Source organism: Pinus tabuliformis, chromosome 7 (genome assembly GCF_031772625.1).
Source record: "Pinus tabuliformis cultivar Carrire ecotype Pingquan chromosome 7, CPIR1, whole genome shotgun sequence".
Taxonomy (NCBI): Eukaryota; Viridiplantae; Streptophyta; class Pinopsida; order Pinales; family Pinaceae; genus Pinus; species Pinus tabuliformis.
In genome coordinates this window covers 2,078,829,249-2,078,856,424 of record NC_142293.1, presented here as the reverse complement: position 1 = coordinate 2,078,856,424, position 27,176 = coordinate 2,078,829,249, and the positions used below count along the sequence as shown (strand labels likewise).

General features: G+C 40.5%; 1 pseudogene across 1 annotated transcript in view; it reads left to right on the top strand.

Moving 5' to 3' along the window:
• The first annotated feature begins 13,600 nt into the window (after nucleotides 1–13,600).
• LOC149256862 (mitochondrial import inner membrane translocase subunit TIM17-2 pseudogene) overlaps nucleotides 13,601–27,176 on the top strand; it is a 32,859-nt pseudogene continuing 19,283 nt past the window's right edge. The window contains exon 1 of the transcript XR_016267299.1: nucleotides 13,601–14,484. The product of XR_016267299.1 is annotated as a mitochondrial import inner membrane translocase subunit TIM17-2 pseudogene (transcript). The remainder of the gene's footprint in view (nucleotides 14,485–27,176) is intronic.

Genomic DNA, 27,176 nt, shown 5'->3' with positions numbered 1-27,176 from the left:
ACACTTCCATGCCTAGAAAGTAGTGCATGAGGCCCATGTCCTTCATCTCGAACTCTTTTACAAGGTCCTACTTGCAAGACTGTATCAGTTGTGCATCACCTGTCAAAATCAGATCATCGACATAAAGTAAAATAATCAAGGGCTTACCATCTACCATGATGTGGTATAGGTTCGCATCTACTTCACTCTTGGTGAAGCCCAAACCGGTGAAATAGTTGTCGATCCTGGTATACCAAGCATGGGGTGCTTGCTTGAGTTAGCAGACATGCAACTCGCGATCGAAGGTCTCAAATCCTTCGAGCTGCTCAATGTATACCTCTTCCTCAATCTTCCCATTGAGGAATGCCGTCTTCACATCCATCTGATGGATCTTCCAACCCATCTGAGCTGATAGAGCTAGCATCGATATGATAGATGAGTACCTTGCTACGGGAGCAAAGGTCTCATCGTAGTCGATCCCCTCAACCTGTGAGAAACCTCAGGCAACAAACCTTGCCTTGTGTTTCTCAACACTGCCATCAGCTGCCTGCTTTACCTTGTAAAGCCATCGAGAACTAACCATTGATTTGTCCACAAGTCCAGGGACAACATCTCACACACTGTTTCGCATGATAGAATCGTACTCTTCTACCATTGCATCAACCCAGACTAGTTGTTGCACTGCCTCCTAAAAAGAAGAAGGTTTGGTCGCTACACACTCCCCAACCAGGGCCATGTAGCCAGTGTATCTCTCGGGAGATCTCCTCTATCTGCACTAAGAGGATGGTTGCCCCACATTCTCTCTCGCATCCTGCATCAATCTGTTAGCTTCTCGCAAGCGTTTATGCCTGTCTCTGGAAGACTCTCCAGGAGTGGTGGTCTCCACTACTGGATCCTCTGCATGTGGCTGATCCACATCATCAGGAGGCTCCTCCTCCTTTGGAACTAAAAGTTCCTCATCACCATGCAACTTGAGCTCCCTCTCAAGTGACACTCGCATGGCTCTCTGCTCGTCAAACTTCAGATCCCTGCGCACTACGGTCCTCTGACTGGCAGGCAGAAACACACGATAGTTGTGGGGTGTATCTGTGTACCCCACAAGTATCCCCAACTCAATTGTTGGGTCTAGCTTCTTCCAAGCATCTTTGGTCACATGACAGAAAACTGGTGATCTAAAGATATGGAAGTGACTCACATCTGGTCGCTTCCCCGAAAAAGCCTCCATAGGTATCTTCATCCCCAAAACCTGATGAGGACTTCTGTTCTGAAGATACACTGCTATATTGCATGCCTCAGCCCATAGATGAAGTGGTAGGATTTGGTCATTCAACATCACTCGAGTTGCTAGCACAATAGATCTGTTCTTCCTTTCGGCCACCCCATTCTGTTGTGGGTTATGAGGTGTCGTCAGTTCCCTTTTAATTCCTTATGCAACACATAAGTCTTTAAACTTCTGGGAAACATACTCTCCACCATTGTCACCACGCAAGGTTTTTACTTTCTTCCCAGATTCTTTCTCTGCCAAGGCTTTAAACTCACAAAACCTCAAGAAGTTCTGATCCTTCTTTTGCATAAAGTAGATCCAACATCTACGAGAAAAATCATCAATGAAATTAACATAGTACCTTTGCTTAGCGATGGAGGCTATAGATAATGGTCCACATACATCTGAGTGAACTTGCTCCAGCTCTACTATCCCGATCCTGAAAGGAAGCTTTCACATACTTACCCAGGGTGCATCCTTTGCATGTGTCTGTTTGCTCCAGTTTTCGCTTGGGTAAGCCGGTAGAAATTTGCTGCATGATCTTCAAGGCCACATGATGCAAGTGGCCCAGTCTCCTATGCCATAGCTCGCCAACATCTTGGATTTTTACCACATCTACTTTGGAACTCAGTGCAACACAGTCATCTACCTCCAACTTGTAGATATTCTTTACTCGAATCCCTATTCGATTGGTCTGTTCGGTGCCGATATGCCTCAGGAACACTTTTCCTTTACTAAAGACTACATCATAGTCTTTATCTTCTAGCATAGCAACATACACAAGATTCTTTTTCAAACCTGTTATATATTTAACAGTAGATAGGGTGAGAGGAGCACCACGCTCCCTCTGAAACACAACTGTACCTTCACCTGAGACACGGTATTTTCCATCATCACCCATCTCGATCCACATCTGGAGATGCTTCTCCTCCAATGTACTTAAAAGATTCTTGTCACCCGACATGTGGAAAGAAGCTCCATTGTCCAAGTACCAAACACATCCCACCATGGATGAAACCATGCATGCGATAAGCGAGAAATCCAGCTCAAATTGTGAAGCTAGTGCATCACCATCAGATCCCTTTGAGGAACCCTTATTGGATTTCTTCTGTGTACAATTTATAGCATAATGGCCCACTTCATGATAGTGAAAGCATCGCACCTTCAACTTGTCAACCTTCTTCCCACCATGAGAAGATTTGGATTGGGATGCCTTCCCTTTCCCTTTCGTAGTTTTACTTGCTAAAGCTAGATTTTCTTCATCATCTTGTTTTGATGAAGATCCATCCCTGGTGCTCCACCTTATCTCCTCCTACATTAGGTCCGACCAAAGTCGTTCCCAATTTGGCATTTTCTCTCTTCCATTAACCGAGCCCTGGTAGCTATGCCAGCTCTTAGGAAGACTGAGGAGTGCTAGACTCACCGTGTCATCATCAGCAGTCACGACCCCTACACTTGCAAGCTCATCCTTGCAGGTGGTGACCTTGTTTAGGAACGTAGAGATTGTGTCGCCCTTTTCACACTTGATCTTGCGAAGTTTTTCCTTCAGCGCCAACTTCCTCTGATCGCTGCTATTCTGATAAAGATCTTTCAATGTTTTCCACATCGAAAACGGAGTCTCCTTCCTATGGAGGCTCGAGATAATGTGATCTCGAACTCCCTCCAGGAGGATTCTCCTTGCTCTAGCCACACACTTTTTCCATTCCGCCAGTTGAGTAGCATCATTTGGCTTTTGGACTTCTTAATCAATGAAGTCCTTGAGACCGTTATCTTCCAATATTACCTCCATGTGATCCTTCCAGGCTATATAATTCGAACTACCATCAAGGGCATATTCGAGTCTTAAACCATTGAACACCATTGGTGAAATAAAAGTGATAAGAACTCAATTCAATATTCAGAACCCACACTTTGTACTTCTCCTGCTTGTATATTGTTCTTCCTTGATCACCTTTGCTCTGATACCATGTAGAAATTCCCACTGTAGATCACCTAGTAATGCAATGTACTAAAGCAAAACACTTGATCTACTTCTACAAACAATTTAGCGGAAGCTTAATCGAACATGAGCAACATCAAGCATGAACAGATATAACTGAGAATGAGAAGCAATCAACCATAACACAGAAGATATATCACTAGGGAAAGCACCAGCCTAAAACCCCAACTCTGTATTATCATACAAGTGGAAATCTTGTTCAAGTTACAAAAAGAATCAGCTCTCAAGCTATCTTGCTCTCTCTGCACTCAAACAATACAACTCACAGACTCAATAGACATAGAATATATCTTCCTCAAGCCCTCTAAGCCTCCTATTTCCTTGCGTAGTTTTGATTGGGGTCCAATGATATCACATGTGTGAATTGGCCTCATCACAGTCACTGTAACCTCAGGTCCAACTGCACAATCCATAAGGAATAATATTCCTTCTGCATGCAAGGAATATTCACCAAGGAATATCCTAGCAACTGATAGTACACTGTCCCTCCATCTGATCTCAACTGGGTCTCTAACTGAACTGACATGCATGAGTTATCCATGAGTGAATACTCAGTTATCTGAAATACAGTAGTTACGTACATGCAAGCATTAACTAACTGAACTCTCATTAATTTAACAAACTGTTAAATTAATCTAACTGGACTTGACTAAGTTAAACTAAGTCAACTGATTACAACTCAATATTACAACTCATCTTTATCTCTTTAACTGAAGGTTAAATTCCTCAATTAATGGAGAAACTGTTGCATGTCCTCACATAGACTTCAAGTTTGATTTTCCTTAACTAATTAACTCAAGATGAATTAATTAATTAATTTTCAAACTGTTGTTGATATCAAATTTGAATTTTACTTCCTATGTTTAGTCCAGGGACTGACTAAAATAAGAAGGGATCCCGAAATTCTATTTTTAGCACTTTCACTTTTCACCCACTGTTGGTAAGAGCTTTAATGGCTGAATTGCTATTTATAGCAGTGCTATTTTTAACATTTCTTGTTGCACACTTTTCAACATAAGACATGGCAAGACAGAACTCTCGTACCTCATAAAACAAAGTTCTCATACCTTAGGAATTTATGTTGTTTCTTGGGCTAATTGTATGGTTGTCGTTGTTGTTTTTTTTTTGCAGGAAATAATGGACAAAACTGTTTTTTTGCAGGAAACAACGGACAACGTTGTTTTTTTTCCTTCAGGAAACAATGAACAACGTTGTTTTTTTTTGCAGGAAACAATGGTCGACATAGAGAGTAGCCCTCAAACCTTCAAACTTATTATGTCATTGATATATGCATTTTGAACCCACTCTAGCTATAACTTAAAGCTCTAGATAGACCAATAGGCAACATATTTAATATATGTGTGCTTGAACATATTCATGTAGAGATTACGAGTAACATAAATATCCTTTGAAGTCTATCAAAAAATCATTGGCAAGACAAAACTCTCATACCTAATGAATTTATGTTGTCACTCGCATCAGGTACTCACTCCATAAACTTCATTTTTCCACGATTGCAATAAGTTTCCAGGGATACTACTAAAATACTAAAGACTGTAAGCAAGGGAGAAAACTATCATACAAAAGCAGGGTACCACTTGAAGCGAGAGAATACCCATACAAGTAAGAAGGGGAGCAAGCTATGGCTATTGTGGAGACTCTATTAATAGCCATGTTGTCTACATACAGGTGGCCATTCTATGGCTATTGTGGAAACTCCGTTAATATCCACGTTGTCTACATGCATGTGGTCATTCCATCAATATCTGACGAGGGAACAATGAAATGTTTTTCATAAGTAAATTAAACATTTTATCCTAATCTAGTAATGCTAGCGTTACTTCCACTTACAAAAATACGACTTCCATATAAGAAAATACAAATGGCCCAAACTTTTTTAACTTAAAGAATATATAAGTTAAAGAATATGTGGAGAATATAGATCGATACCTCAAAAAGAGACCAAATAAGATCATCAATTTTTCTAATGGCTGAAAAATCGATTGTAACTATATGATAAGTTCCAGAAAATACTTTTTGAAATATAAACTGAGAACTTTGCATTAAAAATGTTTTATTATCCCTGCCGCCAGGCTAGGGATAACGCAATAGGTTGGAGATTGACTGTATATTAATTCAGTCAAACTATTAAATATTTTTCAATAAACTAAAGTGTAACTTTAACAAATTAATTTTATATTTTTTTTACTAATTATTTTATTTGGATTTATCTGTGATGTGATTGGTTGTTTATTAAATATTATTGGTAAATGCCTGGTTTAATACACCTTCTGCAGCAGTACGAAGTCACAGGAGGCGATATTGACTGACCTTTCTGGTCTGTTATTTCATTTCCTGAAGATCATTTTATATCCGTGTTTCAAAATTTATATAATTTTATGTGTTTCTAATTGAATTCTACTTCTCCTTTCTCGTTAATTCTAGTGCGCTCAAATTGAGTTCTATACAGACTGTACGAGCGAATTGAATTATACGCAGACTATAGATAAGACTAATAGTACCATTTCCTTTGCGTGTTTGAGTGAACAAAACACATTGCAGAGGCCATGCAAATGTCAGAAACAAATTAGAATCCTCAAATCCTTTGCAAATTTCAAGCCCGCAAATTGTGATATTCCGCGGAAGTTCGTAACCAACAAAGCGAATTGCTATATTCTATTTTAGCCAGTTCTATATATATTTCTTCCGGTCTTTTCGACACTATCACTAAAATATAAAATATATATGTTAAAAACGAGATAATCGAATAGGAAAAATGTGGATACTATACCATTAAAAGGTAACTTTAATTTATCATTAAAATATAAAAAACATAGGTTAAAGTTTCTGAATATAAATAAAATTTTAAACATTTTTATATAATTATATGTTAAAAGTTTAGGATATAAATAAAATGTATATTTATATATAAGATTTTATGCCTTTATTATTTTATATTTGAGTTAATTTTATATATACATTTTTATATATTTATATATTTGAGTTAATTTTATATATTCATTTTTATATATTTATATAGTTTACTAATTTATATTTTATTTTATTAAAAAATATTATATTAATAAAAATATAATGGTAGATAAAAATAAATGTGAATAAATTTATATTTCAATTAAAAGTAGTACATAATTGCAAATAATGTATAATCACTAACTTAAATTTAATATTTTTTACTTTAATGTAATTATATTTAAATTAAGTGACAAGGACTAATTAGTATATAACATTAGTTTATACACGAGCTTATAGAAAGAATAAAAAAATCGATTACTAATAGTCCAACAATCACGATAAGGACTAATAATATTACAATGTCCGTGAATAACTCGAGCATCTAATTTTCAAACCACAAGTTATGATTTTTATATTTTATATGCTCACATCTAGTTCTTGGAATAATCTATTTAGCGAAGAGTTTTATTTTGAAGTTCATATATATTTTATATGCTCACACCTTTTTTTCCGAAGAAATAGAGTTCATAATTTCTATTAAATAAGAAATTACATGCTGTTGATGCCATTGGCATATGTTGTAATGTGGTTATACCACTGCTCAGGAAATTTACAAAAATCATCACAATAAGTCCAACAGAGATACGATGGATCTGTATCTCCCAGAGAAAAACTATGTCCCAGCAAAAACCAAAAAAGAACCGTAACTGTAGAGTGTATCCGCTATACAGAAGCAAGTTCTGTACTATGGCTATTATGTACAATATATATCATAGCATAGCAAAAGATCAAAACTGTACTGTGGCTGAAATATACAGTGAGAATCATAGCATATCAAAATTTAGGTGGGGGCATTTCCCCCCTGTAGGAGGCCATCGATATATGGTCGATGAAAAAATCTGTGCATCCCATCCGGCGTGTATTCCTCGATGAGCCAATCGCCTAGAGGTCGATCCGCCGCTTCTTTCGAGAGCCGGTCAGCAATTTGATTTCTTTCCCTGTAGATATGAGAAACAGTGATCTGGTCAAAATGTGTTTTGAGAAAAACAATTTCTTCCAAGATATGTTTCAAAGAAAATGCATGACAGATAGATTTGTTATTTGCCCAATCAATCACAATCTTTGAGTCCCCAAAAATTTGTAGTTGCCGACAGTTTTTGGATAAAGCAAAATAGAGGAGATGTCTCAGAGTAATGAGTTCAGCATGGTTGTTGGTGCCCGGACCAAGTCCCAATCTCAGGTGGAAATAGTGTGTATCTGAGAGATAAAGAAGAATGCCCCCCCCACAGCCTTGCCTCGGTGCTGCCCCATCAAAATATGCCCACGGCATATCCTTGTTTATAATTTCGGGCAAGATGTTCCTGGGAGTGATTTGTTTATTCTCAAATGGGATCTCCGTGTATGCCGCACATATGGACGGTGGAAGTAGGTGCCAATTGACCAAGCTGTCCTCAAAGATTATGGCATTACGCCTGTTCCAGATGAACCAGGACACCAACAGCGGTAGGTTCCTAGCTTTTTCTGAGGCCACAGCAGACCACCACTGTTCCCAGGCCGTAGGAATGTCAGCTCCCTGCCAAACAGTATTTAAGTTGAGGGCATGTGTGACCTGGTTCCATAAATCCTTTGTAACCTCACATGTAAGAAAAAGGTGTATAGTTGATTCTTCCTCCTTTCTGCAAAGGACGCACCATGTTGGTCCAGCAAAAGCTCTTTTCCTGAGGATGGAACCAGTTGGTAATTTGTCAGCGAGAATGTTCCACATGAGCAATCGAGTTCTTGGTTGAGCTTGTAAATGCCAGATGGCTGACCACCAGGATTTTAGCATGTCGGGCTTCTTTGCCTCGATCAACTTGTAGTATCCAAATTTCGGAGCATAGTAACCAGATTTTGCATGCGCCCAGATTAACTCATCCTCTGTTTCCTGTAACTTGATGTGTGATTCCGTTAGTGCCTGTATGTAGCCTTTCCAATTGGAGTACCATTCATCTGTCAATTGCCACTGTTGGTCAGTAATCCAGGCCTGTGTATAAATGGTTGAATGTTGCAGATCACCAATCTGTGCAAGATATTTTATGCCCCTGTTGTTGAGATGACGAACCAAGCCATCCGGTAGTAGGTGCGCATTCCCCGAGCCAGGCCAAGGGTCTAAGCCAATGCGGACTTGTGAACCATTACCAATTCGCCATAGCAGGTTGTCTCTGATGAGCGGCATAGCGTTAAGAGTGGCCTTCCAGATCGCAGATATGCCTTGACGGTTCCAATGGGGTCTGCGCATCCAGTCAATGATGCTTGAGGGCCAGATGTACTTTTGGTGGATGACTTCCGCCCATAAACTGTTCGGTTTGAGAAGTGACCATCCCTGCTTTGCAGTCAATGCGTGGGCGAATTCCGATAGAGATTTCAGACCCCAACCTCCCCAACTCTTTGGTGTAGTGACCAAAGACCATCTTGTCCAGGCAAAAGTCTTCCCCTTTTTGTTGCCGTTCCACAGGAATCGGTTGCAGAGTTGTTGTATTTTTTGAAGAATACTCTTTGGGATCCATGTGAGAGACATCCAGTAGACTGGGGTTGCCTCAAGAACAGATTTGATCAACAGAAGTCTGCCTGCTTTAGACAGAAGGCGATGATGCCAGCAATTTATCCTTTTTTCAATTTTGTTGATAAGACAAGACCAGTGCTCAATTTTGTACCCATCCGGCCTTAGTCTGAAGCCAAGATATTTGATGCCATCCAGCAAATTATTTTCCAAGAAGGGGAAATGCTGGGTCGCCAGTTGAGATTCCTGATAAGTGCACCCCATCATGGACCTGGTAGATTTCTCCCCGTTGATCACCATGCCCGTGGCTTTACAGAAGAGCTGAAGAATATTATTTAGTGCTATGGAGTCCCGGACACTTCCATTCAAAAAGATTAAGATGTCATCAACAAATAATAGGTGAGTAAGATAGTACTGTTCAGTAATCTTTAGTCCACTGAAGTCGCCATTCCTTTTAGCAGTAGCAATGAGCCTACTGAGCCCTTCCATGACAATAAGGAAGAGAAGGGGGGAAAGAGGGCAGCCTTGCCTGATTCCTCGGTTTATGTTGAAGCGGGTAGAGGCCGAACCATTGATAAGGATAGCAAAGGAGACAGTAGATATACATCCCATTATCCAGTTAGTGAGCATGTGGGGGAAGCCCAAATGGGTGAGGATCATTTTCAAATAGAGCCAGTTTACCTTGTCAAAAGCCTTTGCAAGGTCAATCTTTAGTGATATGCCTTTGAGGTTCTTCAGCTTTATGGAATGTAAGGCTTCCTGGGCAGTACCAATGGCCTCTTGGATGTGGCGATTTTGGAGGAAGGCAAACTGTTCTGCAGATATGTGAGTGGACAGAATGGGCTTAATGCGATTGGCAATGATTTTGGCAATAATTTTGTAGAGACAATTACATAATGATATAGGACGAAAATCGTTGAAGGATGAGGGGTCATCAGTTTTAGGTATCAAGGCAATAAAAGTCTGGTTCATGGGCGGATGGATGTGCCCAGTGATCCGGCTCTCCTCAATGACTTCCAATAAATCTTCACCCAGTATATCATAGAAAGCAAGATAGAACTCCACAGGCCATCCGTCTGGCCCTGGACTTTTGTCTTTTTTAAACCATTTGAGAGTACTTTCCAGCTCCTGTAATGTGACCGGTTGAGTAAGATCTTCGATGTCCTCCTGCTCCACAAAGCGGGGGAAGTTGCCTGCCAGATTAATGATGTCTGGGAGGTTAATAACATTCGGTGCAGTGAATTGTTGCTTGAAGTGTAAAACCCCCAATTTAGCAAGTTGCTGGTGCGTGGTAGCCCATCCATCTGGTTCACATGGCAGTTTCCAAATGGTATTTGATGCCTTTCTGCCATTAGCAAGATTATGAAAGAATTTAGTATTACTGTCTCCAGCTTTGAGCCATATGGCTCTGCTTTTTAGCCTCCACAGCTCCTCCTTTTCTTGTAGTATCCTTGATTTTTGCCCAAGTAATTGATTCAGTGCAGATTTCGAGTCATCGTTGATGTAGCCAGTACCCTTTTCATCTGTCAGTAAAGCTATCTGATCTTCTATGTCCTTTAGTAGCTGTTCATCACTGATTCTCTTTCTCCTCGCCCAGGTTTCAGTCAGTTCCTTTAGCTGCTTTAGTCTATCACAGAAATCCATCGCTTTTCTCCGCTCTCTCAGGGGAGGTTGTGAAGTCCAGAAATCCGAGACCATCTTCAAATAATCCTGCTCTTTGAGGAATCCAGCAAAGAATTTAAAAGGGGAGCGTGGCTTCAATTTTTTATCACTGACCTGAAGAAGAATCGGGTGATGATCTGATAGACCCCCAGTGCTGACCCATTGTCTATACAGGGGGAACAATTGAATCAGCTCCTCATGCATCATAAATCTGTCTAATCGTCGCCCCAGAGCTGCCTCACCAGTACGCTGATTGTGCCACGTTGGGAGCTTCTTATTCATAGGTATGTCCACTAGTCTATGAGCATCAATTAAAATGTTCATTTGCTCCGCAATAGGATCACTCTGTGCATGATGTCCCCAGGATTCTCCAACCCCTAAGGAGAAGTTGAAATCGCCCCCCAGCACTGTGTTCGGAGTGATATGATTGCCATTCAGAAAGTTTTGCCAGAATGAAAGCCTATTCTGGTTGGGACCATATATGTTAATAATCCTGATAGGGATACCCAAATCTCCCATGAATATGTCCATACCAAGGAATCCTCTGCCCCCCCAAATGGAGAGAGGCCTGCTTTTCCTGGGATTAATACCAATGACCAGGCCACCGGATCGGCCACACGCATCCAATCCATGTAAAATCCATCCAGGGAGAAGAGTTTGTAGACTTCGGACCGCCACCTCAGATGTACATAAAGTTTCCTGAAGGAATATTATGTCGCATTTTGATTCATATATAAGTCTTTTCAGAGCCAGACGTTTTTTGGGGTTGGCTAGTCCCCTACAATTGTAAGAGAGCCAGATCATGGGGAACCGCAGATCAGGGGCTCAATAGCTCTAAGTGCCCGTTCAATGGTATATTGTCGCCCCTGGGCGACATCAGCAACAACATTTTGAATGGCCGAGTTAATTTTAGATGGTCGACCCCTCTTTGGCTTGCGGTAGCGACCAGGGGAGGATCCCAGACCCAGTAATCTGGGTCGAGTCTGGGGTCTGAGATGATAAGGGTGTGATCCGGATCCTACCGGAGAGGAGGAGGATTCAGGGAGACCCAGGTCCATTTTGTGAGAGGAGGGTGTAGTGGAGAAGGTGGGAGGGGGAGGGGCAATGGTGCATGGGATGGAGGGAAGGGTTATATGTTCAGTAGTGGGGGACCGCAAAGAAGAGTGAATAGTAGATTGCATAGCATCAGAATAATAGTGAGAACAGTTGGGGATAGAATCGTTACCCGGATGAGCAGGTGCAGTCGCCGCAGTCTTTGATCGGGTACGAGGCGGCCCAGGTGTAGATGATGCCTGTCTTCTGGTGTTCTTCTTGGCGCCTTCGCTAGCCTGCTTGGATGGAGTCTCTTGATGGGTCTGCTCCCCTTCCGTAGTAATATTAACTCCAATATTTTGGTCCACTGTAGGCTGCTGTCTTGGTCCCTTTGTATCTTCAGAAGTCACCCCCGAGTTTAGTGGGCAATCCTTATAGAGATGACCAATTTTATGGCATCTTCGGCATCGAAACGGTACACCTTCGTAATCCAGCAATTGCTTGCGAGAGACATGGCAGTGGTGCAGAGTGATTTTTTCCTCCAGTCCCGGCCTGGTATCAAGATGAACAAGTATACGGGCCATTGTCATGATTCCCGTTTTCTCATAGGATTTGTCATGCTCCAGGTAGGTGTCGAGAGTGTCCCCAATTCGCTTGAATACATACGGGTCCCAAAATTGCATAGGCAGTCCAGGAAGACGAACCCAAATGGGTCCAGCCCCCAATTGTTCACGTTCTGGGTCGAACAGGGGATCCCAACGCTTGAGCATGACTGGTGCTAACTCGATATGCCAATATTGGGAGAGAATCCAGTGAGTATATTCAGGCCTGTGGAAATGCAGTGCGAACCAACCCCTCGCAAGGACCTTGATATCAGGAAGTTCTTTAAGCAGAGTGCCCCATATCTCCTCCACCCAGAGCTTGAGTCTTTCCACTGAGTAGGTACGCCCCCTTACCCTACCGACCAGGACTCTTCGGCCAGTTTCCATCACATTCAGCAGCGGAGCTTCTTCCCCAAAAGTGATGTTGAAGTCTGAATCAATGGCTCGCAGGCATCTGCCTTTTTTCAAATTCTCTGTGCGCTTGCGAAAGGGAAGGTCCTTTAGCAGCCTCCGACACGGGTCCGATGAACTGTGCTGTGCGGAGCCCGCAGATCGAACCGGGAGAAGAGGAGAGTTAAAGCAGCCCGAGCGAATCGGGGAGCGGGGTCTAATACAGCTGGTTCCCGGAAGAAGAGAAAGCGGGATGCGAGATGAGGCCTGTTGGTTCAGCGGCATAAGTGAGACGGAGGGTGTAGGTGAGTTCGATGGAGGCGGAGGCGGTGGGGGCTGAGGGAAAGCAGGCCGAGTGGTATTCAGGAGCGGAGAGTCGAATGAAGGCGAGGATTGAAGGCAGGAGCCCAATAAGTGTAGAGTAGCAGGGGAAAGGGGCGGACAGTCAAGGGCCGGAGAGTCGGCCAGGATGCAATCAGAGGTTTTCTTCTTTCCAGTGAGCGGCAGATGCGGATGCAGAGAGGAGGCAGCTGTCCCAGAGGCCAGTTCAACACTCCGAGGTTTCATAGAAGGCCTCTTCGTATGCGCCCAGATGTCTTGGTGAGGCGTGGGGTCCGCCTCGTAGTCCACAAGATCTTCGTCGCCCATGCTGCCTGTCAATACAGAGAAGTCCCAGAGGGGACCGTCCGGGGGACCGCCCTGCAGAAAGAATGGAGACCTGTGTAACAGAAGTAACCGGTGGGGGTCCGCAGCGTGAAACAAGGAGCCAGTATACCCGTGAGCAGTTGACGCCAGGCAACCGACAAATCTGTTGATTCACGAGGTCCAAACAATAATAATTTTCACAAACCGCGGTCAGATCTTTGTGGAGAACCGCCTTATGCTCACACCTAGTTCTTGAGATAATCTATTTAGCGAAGGGTTTTATTTTGAGCTTCCCAGAAAAAAGTTCGAACACATCAGAGGAAAAAACAATATCCCATAAATTATCTTTAACCTTATAAACGTTAAAATAATTTCTTTATTTCTATATTGTTTATTTCTATATTATTTATACAAGGGTTTGAGTTTCCTAATATTTATAAACCTTTATAAAAGGAATTATGACACTTCAGCTAACCTTAAATATTATCCACGGTAACTATGAGCATATGGAACTTTGACCCATAGGCACTACATTCCGTTAGGAGGTTCCTCGATAGGGAGAAGGTAAGAAGATTCTGAAATAGCAGAATAAGTGGGGAATATATACAGAAGGGTTTGAATTTCTTCCAGTGTTTGTAGACGAGAAAACGTTTTAATTTTCAGACACCATGGGCACGCCGGAGACATCGCGAGAGCCATGCCCTGATCGAATTCTAGACGATGTCGGTGGCGCCTTCGGCATGGGGGCGGTGGGAGGATCAGTTTTCCATTTGATGAAAGGAATTTACAATTCCCCCAAGGGTGAACGGATTCTTGGCGGCACGCAGGCCGTGAGGCTGAATGCCCCCCGCATCGGCGGAAGCTTCGCAGTGTGGGGCGGTCTTTTCTCGGCTTTCGATTGCTCGATGGTGTACGTCAGGCAAAAAGAGGACCCATGGAATTCTATAATCGCCGGAGCCGCCACCGGAGGGTTTCTTCAAATGCGGCAGGGGCCCAGGGCCGCTACCAGGTCCGCTATATTTGGTGGCGTTTTACTTGCTTTGATAGAGGGTGCCGGGATTATGCTGAATAGGGTTTTGAGTGCACAGCAACAGTTTCCGCCCATGGTTGAAGATGTGCCTAATATGCAGGGTCCTATTCCAGGGTTTCAAGGCTATGGACCCATCCCTGCCAATATTGGGGGTCCTGGAGCTGAGCCAGTTCAAGCTCCCGCCCAGAGTAGCTCCTGGTTTGGAGGATTCACTGGAATTTTTGAGGGCAAGAAAGAAGAATCTCAGCATAGTGGTGGTGGTGGCAAGGCTGAGGTTTTGGAGAGTTTTGATCAGCCCAGCGCTCCGGTGCCCACTTTTGAGTTAAAGTGATTCGGGAGATTTTGGTCTTTGTCGGCATCAGCTACCAGGTAAGGGCCTCAAATTTATCCCGTCTTAAAGTCATGAATGACTATAAATCTTTATTTATTATTTATTTCCTTCAGTAAGCATGCCACATACAAGTGACAAAAAGGTGATGACCATTAAACAAGACTATGACATCACACAAATAATCTGTTGAAGTTGCCTTACACTCTTCGTTTATTCACTATCTCAGTCAAGCGCAAAAGATCTGAACCTGATCAAACTTAATCTTAAATGATTGAAAATATGTCCACTTAGACATTATGCACAAGTTGCTGTGTGCCTCACTGAAGTGATATGGCTCGGCAGTAGTAGCATTTCTTTCATTACCTTGTTTGCTGTTTGTAGCGTATAAATTGTGCAAATTGAACTAATGAGGACAATAAGTTAAAAGCTGGCAGTGGCCTCCTTTTAGCCATGTCATCAGAAAACATTAAAGTGTCTTGCATTCTACCTTCCTTACAAAGCTTGATAATAGAGTCCGTATACTGTGATTTGACATATGCTTTACCAAACCCTCCTTCAGAGTATCGCATCTGTATTAGCCGTTGACATGGAAGTTGTATCAAGGTCTTTATCATCACATGATCTATCAAGTTGAAATACCAGCAGCTGGACTCTTAGTTAATTCTAGTTCCCGCAATATAGTTGATGCTTCTTGTATCTTTCCTTCATCATGTAGCATTTTGATGAATTTTGCACATGAGATATCATGCTCTGGCTGAAATAACAATATATGACAATTTTGTAGTGCCCTTTAATTGGTGACTTGAACGTAAATGTATCTGGCAGAGTGCTCCATTTTTCCATTTCAGGGAGAAGAGTGGACGCCTCCTCAATTTTATCATGCTTGCACGAACAATGAATCAATATATTGCAAATTACATCAGAAGCCAATTTTTTTAAAAAGAAATTGTTGATGGGATTATTAGCTCTAAGTTTTCTTCCAATTTCATGGGCCGTCTCATGAGTGACATGTAATTGCTAATACTTGGCAGTATGCCTTACTTTTCTATTTGATTGTGAACTTTCATAGCAATATCAAATTTCCCTTTCTCGCAAAGTCCATTAATAACAATATCATAGAGACATCCGCATAATTCCAGGATCCACCCCCTATTATGTTAGTGAGAAGTTCAGAAACCACTTGTATATTTCCACTTGAAGACATTCCTTAATAAAGGCCCCGTTGGTAATGACTTCTGAATCAAGACCTTTATCGAAGCAAGTGGTTGCTTGAAATCGATATTGTACCTTTCTATGTCTTCCATGAGATTTGGACTTCTATGTCACAATTGTGGTGGCAAATGAAAAGCTCCATTTTTATTTTATGTTAGTCTACAAATCCATTCAATGCTTTGATTCAGTCTGCACTCTGTGCAAGAATGTCACCAATAATCTTCACATAAACACATACCATCCTTAAATCAGTGAAAGCAGTGTTGTGTCTTTCAGAAGTATTTCTTAGAAGACGATCCTGGAAATGTGTTTGGTGGCAGTGTGACAATCCCTGCAGATGCAGAAGTTCTTGATGATGCAGATAGGTGTCCCTGGCGTTTCTTCATAACTCCATAAGTGTGAAAATTTCTGAAGCGAACAAGTCAGAAATCCTACTGCAGCAAACTGATTTGCATTACCTACTTGTTCTTCATTTAACAAGTTATTTTCAAAAATATTCGGAAAATATTAATGTAAATACACTGTAGCTTACACCAATATACAGATCAAGTACTGAAAAATAAATGAGACAAACACACAAAGGACACACTTATTTTTGGTCTAAACGTCCACGGGAAAGCCCAATGCGGGAAAACCGGTGCAATAGCTCTAAGGGTTTTCTATTATTAAGCCGAAGTTCTAAATACAAACGCTGGTTGCTCTCCCGACAAACCAGTGACAGAGAAATACAATGGCGGAAAACCTGAGTGAGTTTTACCTCACTTCACCCGACAAATTTCGACTGATCCGACAACAAAACTAGCTGGCCTCGGCTACAACTGCCCGTTGCCCCTTTGCAGTAATCGTGTGGGCCTGCGTGGAGCTCTTTGAGGCTCTATGTCATCTCTTCTGCCCACTACGTTGTTGAAATTTGGTACCGGAGGACAGGTGGTTCCCTTAGGCTTTGATCTTTGGCCTAGGGAAAAGTGTCCAAAAGAATTTAATTTTTCTCCTAAAGTAACTTTATAATTTTTTATAAAGTTAAATCTAATTTAAAAGTGACTTTAAGTGATAAAGTTACTAAGTCTAATTTTAAAGTGACTTTTATAAAGTCAATGAAAAATTAGAAAGGAAAAGTGACTTTGGAAATAAATGACTAAGTGGGTCTTTATCAATGTGGGGTGAACTAAAAAATAAAAAGTGAGATTTAAATGAGCATTTAATCTCAACCATTGATCAAAATCTATTTCAGCCATTGGATTTAGGGATCACCCAAAAGTCACTTAGGGTTGGGTTAAGGGAGGAAAAGGAGGAAAAAGATCATTCATTATTTCATGAGCAGATTGAGAGAAGGAGAGCAAGAGAGCAAGGGAGATTTCTGGACAGTGAGGAGCAGAGTTTCAGCAGCTGAAAGTAGAGTTTCAGCAGCTGAGAGCGGAGTTTCAGCAGCTGAGAGCGGAGTTTCAGCATAGCGGAGTTTCAGCAGCTGAGAGTGGAGTTTCAGCAGCTGAAAGCGGAGTTACAGCAGCGGTGTATCAGCAGCTGAAAGCGGAGTTACAGCAGCGGTGTATCAGCAGCTGTGTATCAGCAACAACAGCAGTGTATCAGCAACAGCAGCGGTGTATCAGCAGCTGTGTATCAGCAACAACAGCGGTGTATCAGCAGCTGTGTATCAGCAACAACAGCAGTGTATCAGCAGCTGTGTATCAGCAACGGTGTAACAGCAAGGGTGTAACAGTTGCAGAGTATCAGCAGCGGTGTATCTGCAAAAGGCTGAGATAAGTTGTAAAAGTCTGTTTGTTGATTTTTTGCTGAACATTTCTCTCACTGTAAAAATGCATTTTCCAGAAATAAAGAAGAGCTCTCAAACTGGTTTTCCCCAAGAGTTGTAGGGGGTTTTTCCAGGGTCAAGTTGACCAAAAATCTCAGTGTTTAAATGTGTTTTAAAGGTTGTTTATTACTGCTGATTTTTATTTCTGCAATTTCCAGCATTCTGTAAAATTTCCAGAATTTGTGTTTTTAGCAAATTTTTTTTTTTTTTTTTTTTTTTTTTTTTTTTTTTTTTTTTTTTTTCAGCGTGTTAAATGTATGGTTATGGGAAAGGGCATTTAACTATATGGGAGAAATAAGGAGAAACTGAAAACTGGGGTGGGAAATGAGAAATTTCTACATACGTCAACTTTCCTCGGCTGTTTCGGTAGTTTCTCACAGTTTCGACACTCTGCGTGGAAGACAACTCTCTCCCTTTGCGCTGACCCTTCTGGCTTTGCGTGGGCCCAGGCTGGCCCAACGTCATCTCTCTTGGTTACTGCACTGCCTCCACAAGCTTCTCTCCGCCGCTCTGTCTGTATTCTCGAACTATCACTACCCCTCAGCTGCAAGATCTCCCTATCGATTTCCCTCCTGAGAACTTATCATCTCAGAAAGTACATTTCCTCAATCTCTCTGTGTGTCTTCTCCCACTGACCCTAGGCCTCCATTTATACTTTTCCTGTTGAGAAATCAACAACTGAGATTAAGTCTCTAATCAATGGCTAAGATTAAATTAGACTTGATCTTCGTCTCTTAGAAGCTTCTCACCCATATTTTCATTAATCCCTATTAATATTTTAATTATCCTAAGTTTAGACTTAGAAACCCCATTAAAAATATTAACTATTTTAATAAAGTACAATTTGGGTGGAATTTCACCAAACAATTTCTGGGTCTTGGAGATCTCATGTGTTTAGCCCCTCCACAAAATTTCGGAGCTAGAGCACATCCGATGCTACCTAAAAATCAACAAAAAGTATTTGCTAGCTTCTCACTACGAACAGAAGGATGTCTTCCTTCTTGTACTTATCCAAATCACACAACATAAATCTTGTATCAAGGAAATACCCCGAATCCCTTACCTGTTCACTCCAGCTCTCCAACAATGCATATATATCCTTTGACTGGGGGTGCGATCTGTTTCCCATAAAAAAGTTGATGATCCTTATTCTAGACCCCAATCCAGTTGCATTTTGGCTTCTGTTTTACTCCTTTGTCTTCCTTCTTATACTTATTCAAACCACCCAACACAAATCTTGTATCAAGGAAATACCCCAAATCCCTTAACTGTTCACTTCAGGTCTCCAGCATTGCATATAGATCCTGACTGGGGGTGTGATCTGTTTCCTACAAAAAAGTTGATGATCCTTATTCTAGACCCCAATCCAGTTGCATCCTGGCTTCTGTTTTACTCCTTTGTCTTTAATCCTTTTTTTCTCACATATGCAAGATAATCCACCTGTCAGTTGTGACATATGCTGGAGCATACTTATGGTTCCAACATGAGAATATGTATATATATATATATATAATGATGATGATGAAAGTACATATGCTGGAGACTACCTGTTGTTCCAACTTGAGAATATGTTTTGCTGCTTGTTTATCTACATCCATATTGCCAATGATTTTGCGGGGTGATAACAAGGTCTCCCATACCAAAGCATTTGGTTCAGACCACATTTATTGATAAAATCCTCAGCATGGCCAAGAAGGTCACCCATATACACATAATGCTCCATTGTTAATGTAATGACATACTCTTGATGAATGGAATTGAACTATCTACACCTGTCATTTACTATTCCAATATTACCAATGTTTCACCAGGTTTCTGAAACAGGGGATCACAGGAGCGGGAGACACACATGGGGAACCTGTGGAAGCAGCCCCCAAATTTTTGGTAAATTCAGGGAATACAGGGGATATCAGGTACCCTAGCATGGGGGTCCCTGTCTTTAAAAATATAAAAATAAAAATAATCGTGATAAAATTCCAACAATAATAATTCATCCCATCCAAATTCATCGTTGTGCAATGTAAATGTTAAACGGTAAACAACAAAAGAGTACTAAATTCAAATTAGTAATTGAAATAAACACGATTCAGATTAAGTTCCAGTAATAAGATACATTCATTCATAAAGCATAAATGAAACATAAATAGTAAAATATTGATACATTTGATTTAAGTTCATCATTCGAGAATCTTATTAGTACTAAGAAAAATTATAGATATTGAAGTCTCAAACAACAAATTGACATTACGGAAACTCAAAATAAATATAGTAGAGTGAGAAGTCAAAAGCCTAGTTTGTTTTTTGTTAATTTAAATTAATTCTTTTTTATTTCTGAACTTTTATTGTAAAAACTTTTTTTTCTTTATTTGTTTCTTAGTTTTTTCTGTTTTTTTTTCATTGTTTAAGCCTTTATAAACACAAATTTTGAAGGACTTTTAGACGCACCCCTTTTATGGGGGAGATGCCCATAGGTACTCTTTTTGTGGGGGGACAACCAGAAGCACTCCTTTCCTTGGGGGACACCCAGAAGTAGCCCTTTTCTAGGGGGATTCCTAGAAGTCCCCCTTTGGGGGGGATGCATCTCCCATACTGGGGAAATGCCCCCCTTGTTTCTCCACGGTTCTCCAAAAGGGAGAATGTGGGGAAACGTTTCCCCAAGCACTCCCTTTCTGGGAGTGTGGGAAATGTGGTGGGTATGCCCCCCACCTTGTGGGATGTATCCCTATGGAACACTGAATATTATTGCAAGTCAACGGGGCAGAAAGAAAAGTGATATGATTTGGCTTCAGGCCTACTTGTTGCATTTTGGTCAAAGAGGTGGAGAGCCTCCTTGCCATATCCTAGCTTGTGCATATTCAGAAATAATTCCCTTCCATGAGGCAATCTCACATTCACATTGATCAATTACTTTTTGTGCATCTCCCAAACTTCCAAACTTTGCACACATGTCAACAATGGCCATTTCAAATAGAGATATCCGAGTCAAGCCCATTTTGGTTAACAAAAGAATGGACCTGCTTTCCATTTTGCAGGACTGCTAGATTGGCATAAACATCAATGCAACTGGAAATAGAAGCGACTTGGCTTGCCGGTTCATGCTTGCCTGTAGCATTTGGCCACCGTTTTTCAATGTCTCTTCCAAATACTCATTTTGGGTGTATCCTGCAATTATGTCATTGTATGAAACCTTGTCTCTTTTTGGTCATTTTGTCAAACACCTGTCATGTATCACATACTTTTATGCGTATATTCAGAAAACTAGCAAGTGTGACTTGAAATGGCTCAAGGTTTTCTCGTTCGTTCGGTGAAACAATGCCAAGGTCTCCTCTCCATGCCATTCCAAACATACCCTGCAATCGTTGCTTTCCATGACACCACATTTTAATTTGGCATTTTGTCAAACACTTGGCTTGCATAATCCATATATACCCAAATCTTGCATAAACATAGACAGCAAAACAAAATCCCACACAAAATCCCACTCGAATCCCTTTCTATATGTTTGAAGATGAACTATTTGTGCTTGCGTTTGGTCTTGACCTTTTTGTCTTCTGGAGTGCATGCCCTCAGAGCATTGGCCAAGTTGAAGGGATCAAGTTGTTATACTCGTCTCTGCATTTGCATTTGGGGTAAAAATTGGCAAGGCTTCAGTAGGATCTCCCCGTCAAACATATCAACTGATTATTGTATTCCATGATACAATATTTCATATAGATGTTTTGTCAAACATTTGGTGAGCATGGTGCAACATTCCTCATTTGCATTACATGTCAACAAGTACACTTCCCACAAAGACATCAGACTTCAAAGCCAAACCTGATAATTTTGCAATGAATTTTCATGCCAAGCTGTCAGCACACTAACGAATGTGAACTCATTGGATTTCATGTCTATATACTGCTACTGTAAGTCTTGAAAGAATACGAAGGCTTCTTCCTTTTTTCATTCTTGATATATCCTTGTGTCAAAGCCAACAGGGTTACATATGCGCTGACAACAATAGCAAGAGTAATTTGATTGGGCATAACACCATCATCTGCCTTTTGCGGTTGACAACATAAATTGAAGGCTTCATTGCGACATGTATTTTGCTCGAAGCTAGATACTATAACCCTTCCAAGATGCAAGATTTCATTCAGGCATCAGATTCAGGATGCACACTCTTACTTCTACAGTCCCCATGCACACATCAGATTCAAGCCTAATCCTACTGATATGTATGAAGTTATGAACCCATGTTATTGGAATTGGTGGAATTGGTCAGTCCAGCCATTTTAGCCCCAAAAGTGGTTCGGCCAGTGGCTTGGAACCGGAAAAGGCCAGTTCAGTTTTGCTTTTGGAGGGTCATTCCTTGCATTGTATAGAACTGGCTGGTTCCATACAAAATCAGCTGATTCAGTGAAAAAAGTCCGGTTTTGTATGGGGTCCTTGGTTGCGTTGTACATAACTGCTCGGTTCCATACAGAATTTGCTTTTTTCCACTGAATCAATCGATTTTGTATTGAACCAACTACTTCTGTAGAATGCAACCAAGGACCCTCCGAATGCTATTTAAAGCAAAAAAAATAATTTATGAGTGGGGTAGCCTAATATTTAACCCTAGCACCCTACTAATGCTTATGTAATTATTGGTAATGTTAAATTCTTAAAGTAAAAGGATGAAAATGAAAACAATGGAGAATGTTTTCATTTTCATCCTTTTACTTGAATTTTTAACATTATTATTAACTGTTTTAGGATGTTTGAGAGTGGTTTCAACCTCATTGGATTTCATATGGACAAAGTAGAATTTTAGTTACTTGAATTTTTAACATTATCATTAATTGTTTTAGGATGTTTGGGAATAGTTTCAACCTCATTGGATTTCATATGGACAAAGTAGAATTTTAGATCCCACTCAAAATCTAGCAGACTTGACAGTTTTTAGGTTTTCAGAATTGGAGGGAATTGCAACATTTCCATTGGATTTTGTCGTGTATAAAGAGCACCAACCTTTCTATGTACCTTGATGTTACTGGCATTGATTGTTGAACTCTTCTATCATGACCCTAGTAAAAATGTATCATCACTCAAACAAAATCTCGATTTGGCATGTTAAGTTTTTTTTTCTTTAATGCTTAGGCAATAATATTGATGATGAGGATCCTAACATAGGCAATGATTTTGATGATATGTAGGTATTTGTTGTAGCATGCTCTTTTTTTGATGCTAAAGGCCATCTATAGCCTCGTTGTTGAGGAATTTTTGGTTCAGAGATGTATTGTACCTTGTGCTATTTTGGTTATATGTATTCTTATTTGGTATATAAATGATAATTTTTGCATATTTGCATATAAATGGTTTGGATTCATATGGATGTACCTGATTTTTCTTTAAAATTTGAATATTTTATGTATTTTTTGGTCAACTGCTTTTTGGTCCGCTTTTTCCCTAGTTATGGTCTAGTTTTGGCTAGTTCCCAGTTTGGGGGTGACCAGTTTGGTTCCAATAACATTGGTATGAATCTGCTTACCCTCTTCCAGAAATGCTAATCTAGGACATGCTTTGATTATAGTGGAAATTCTAAATGGGTTTGGCTTCATGCCCATCTTTTCCATTTCACACACCAAAAGATTCAGGGCTTCTTCTCTAAACCCATGTTGAATAGTTGAGCACTTTGGTCAAACAGTTTGTAGGCATACTTTGCACATTCACTTCTGCACTTTGTATTTAGCCCATCCAAGCCTTATGTTGAAATGGATGCTTTGATACCACTTGCAATGGCCCTAGCCACCTCTAGGCATAAACACATCACCCCAATTTTACTCTAACTACCTTCAATTTTAGGTTCTTTTGGGGACCCGTGTTAAAATTGGCAACTAGGGCCAAATTCCACTTTGGACAACTCATTTGATGGAGATGATTATTGTAGTGAATTTCTCTTTCCGAGAGGACTAAAATCGGCCTAAAGATCACTAAAATTGGATAAGGAAAAGTATATTTTTGAATACAAGCCCACTCATGTGTAACTCATCAATGTCGGCTTGGGGTTAATTAACCAAGTTAAACCCCTATCCATTTGCTATAAAAGGATGTGACCTCTAACCTCATTAGAGACATCCATATCTCATTCTTCTTCTCTCTGAAATAGCTGCAGAAGAAAGAAGATCTCCAACAAAGGTGATGAGGGCAAGGTTGGCATCATTTTAGTCTCCTTCATGGGCCGAGTTCCACAGGTAGGAGGCCGAGGTTGGTTTGGAGAAAGTCTGGGCTTATTTGTGAATTGTTGTTAAAATTGACAACTAGAGCCAAATTCCACTTTGGACAACTCATTTGATGGAGATGATTATTGCATTAAATTCCTCTTTCCGAGAGGACCAAAATTGACTTAAATATCATCAAATTTGGACAATCAGAAATGTGTTTTTGAATTTATGCCCACACATTTGTAAAATGTCAAGGTCGGCTACATCATCATGTAGGTTTATGAAGCCCAATATAGATGTTTCTTCACCCTCAATGACTTGTATAAATACAAGTGTCCTCTCACCTCATTTGGCATCATCACTAGTCACACACTTTCTGCTCTCTCCTTCTCTCATTGATTCGTACAACTATTGGACAAATCTTCTCTCTCACATGGGTGGCAAGGATGACGAATTTTTTGGGCTAATTGCAGGGTCGAAAATTTCAGATTTTCCTACAGTTTGATCAGCATTGACCAGTGTTGACTTTGAGCTTCCAGGCAGAATTTGAGTTTGATCTTTTGAGCAGTTTTTTGTTTGGGCAGACCATACTCTTTGGCATAGAAACCGAAGTGTTATGAGCACTTTGACTGTAGAGATAAATTGTAGGTTGACCGCAGACTTCAGGACAAAGTTTGACTGTTGGCTTTGGGACTGTTTTGGGCTGACTTTGGCCTCTTGTTCAGGCCAAATTCGGCTGGGTGTCACTGAGCTGCTTTAAGAACATTTTGCTGCAACTTTGACTAGCGTTGACTTTCTGGTTAGGGCTGAATTTGACTACAATTGACTGCAGATTTGACAGGACTATTTTAACTTTGATTTGGTAAGCCAACTTTGACTTTTTGTACTCTCTCCCTCCGCTGAACATTTGATATGATAATAAGAAGAATTGGTCAAAGAGTTTCCCCACATTGGGGTTTTTCCTTGGCATCTGCCAAATCTGATGTCCTCTTGTCTTGGCTTGTTATTTGCATTTTTGTTATTCATGTTCTATCTAAAGTTATTGTCAACATGATTTATGGTTAATGTGATTGTTATTAGAAAACTAAATTGGAAATTGTCATTGGGTTGCTAAAGGAACATTGAAATAATTGTGCTAAGCATAGAACATACCGTTGTTAACAAAATTTAACAATTGTTCTAGGCTCATTTATCTTCAATCACAGGTTTGAGTTTGAAGCAGAAGTTGCCGTTTTGCATGAGCGCTGATCTAATGTTGTTTTGGGCATAACCCTTGGGGCAAATAGCAGGCGCGCTTGTCTAGGCCACCTATAGCTAGGCCATAGACCTTGAGATCTCTGTTGACGAGGCCAAGCAGAAGGACGACCGCAGTCTGCTATGCTTGATCAGGAGGCTGTGTTGTTCGTTTTGAAGCTTAGAAGAAGGCTAAAGGGCAACAAGTTGTTGGAGGGACTGTTTGAAGGAAGGCCACAATTAATAGAAGGTCTGATGAGTATGAATAGGGTGCCGTAGCCGACTGTGTTTGTTCCCTAACCAGTATCCAAAATTGCAAAGTAGAAGACCGCATCCCTTGGTGCCAAAATTGCAGTTTGACTGGGTCAACTTCTTGTCTAAAGGCTATGATATCAGATCTTCAAATTGGCAAGCCATTTTGACTTTGAATTATTGTACACTCTCTCTTTGCTGAACATTTGATATTAATGATAAGAAGAATTGATAAAGGGTTTTCCCCATCTTGGGGTTTTTCCCCGGCTTGAGCCAATTTCTGTGTTCTCTTGTCTTGGCTTGTCCTTTGCACATGTTACTTATGTTCTTTCTTCAGTTACTATCAATGTGATAATGGTTTATGTGATTGCTAATGGAAAGAAATAGAAATGGGAAGAGGCTTTTTTGAAGGAAGTTGGTTCAAAATTTGTAGACAAATTCAGTTCACAATCATAAGAAACATCCATATCGACAGGGGAATCAAAATCACCTACATCACCTCCATTTTCCCTAGTTTAAATTTTTTGTTCTTGTCTTTCCAGCCTCATCAGTATGAACACTTTCAAGTGTCTTTGTCAGCCATTTTGGAGGACCTTTTTGAGATGGCCTAGGCTGCTCAGTTGACTAAGTTGGGACTGAGTCAAGATTGAGTCTCCCAATTCTGTCAATCACATCACTCAAATTGTCATCAGTCGCTGGAGCTTCATGTGGGGTAGAGAGTTCTTCAGAAGAAGATTCCACAGATTGATCCAGTATAGGAATCCCCCCTTCAAGATGTGGAATTTGATTATCAAATTCTTGAAACGACTTTGCATGTTTGAATCTATCCAAGCGATCAAGCTGTCGCTCAACAACATTGTCAGCTTTGGAAGATTCAAGAAAGATCACATCTCTAGATACAACAAACTTCTTATCAACTTCATCATTGAGACAGTATGCTTTGGAGGTATTTAAATACTCCAAGAAGATACACTTACTACTCCTTGCACCAAGTTTGTTTCTTTGTTCCTTTGGTATCAAGGCATAACAGGTGGAACCAAAGACCCTGAGATGCTTTATCGAAGGAATGTTTCCATACCACATCTCATAAGGAGTCTTGTTTCTAATAACATTAGATGGACATCTTTTCTTTACATACACAACACATAGAACTACATCAACCCAAAATATCAAGTTTACATTCAAAAAATACATCATGGAACGTACCATATTTAAAATTGTCCTGTTCATTTTTTCAGCTACTTCGTTCTGTTGGGGATTATAAAGTAGAATTGTTTGCTGTTTGATCCCATGTTGGCAAATATAGTTGTCAAATTCATTTGAAGTGTATTCTTCTCCATTATCAGTGCGAATAGAGCCAATATGAGATTGATCCATGTATGAAAGTTCTTGAATGTTTAAAAAGCATCAAATTTGTTCTTCAATAAATAAACCCAACACATTCTGGTGTGGTCATCAATAAATGTCATCATATATTTATTTCCATTTGCAGAAAGAACAGGCATTGGGCCACATAAGTCTGAATGAATGGGTTCAAGTTTTCTATGTGCGAATGTGAATCATGAAAACACTATTTGCTATGCTTTCCTAGAGTACAAGCATAACATTTCTTAAGTTTCCTAGGAATTGTAGGCAAACCAGTTACACCATTTTTCTTCAACATATGAAGGCTGTTATAATTCAAGTGTCCAAATCTAGCATGCCATAAAAGACAAGATGGAAATGTACCTTCATTATAATGAGAATCGTATGAGAAGTTTTGTGCACGAGCAAAGGTACCTTGCAACTTCAATAGTCTTTTTTCTTCTATTCTTGTCATGAAAAGTGAGTGATCTGATGCTTTTCCGACCTCAACCGTGCCATCAAACATATGAATGGAGTGTCCTTTATGGCAGATGTGGACCAAAGACAACAAGTTTCTCCTCAGCTTCGGGAGATATAAAACATCATGCAGAAGAAAGTCTAGAACACCAGGCAGTTTGAGCTTGATGGTTCCAAGCCCTGATGGCTTGAGTTTTGATTTGTCTGCAAAGTATAC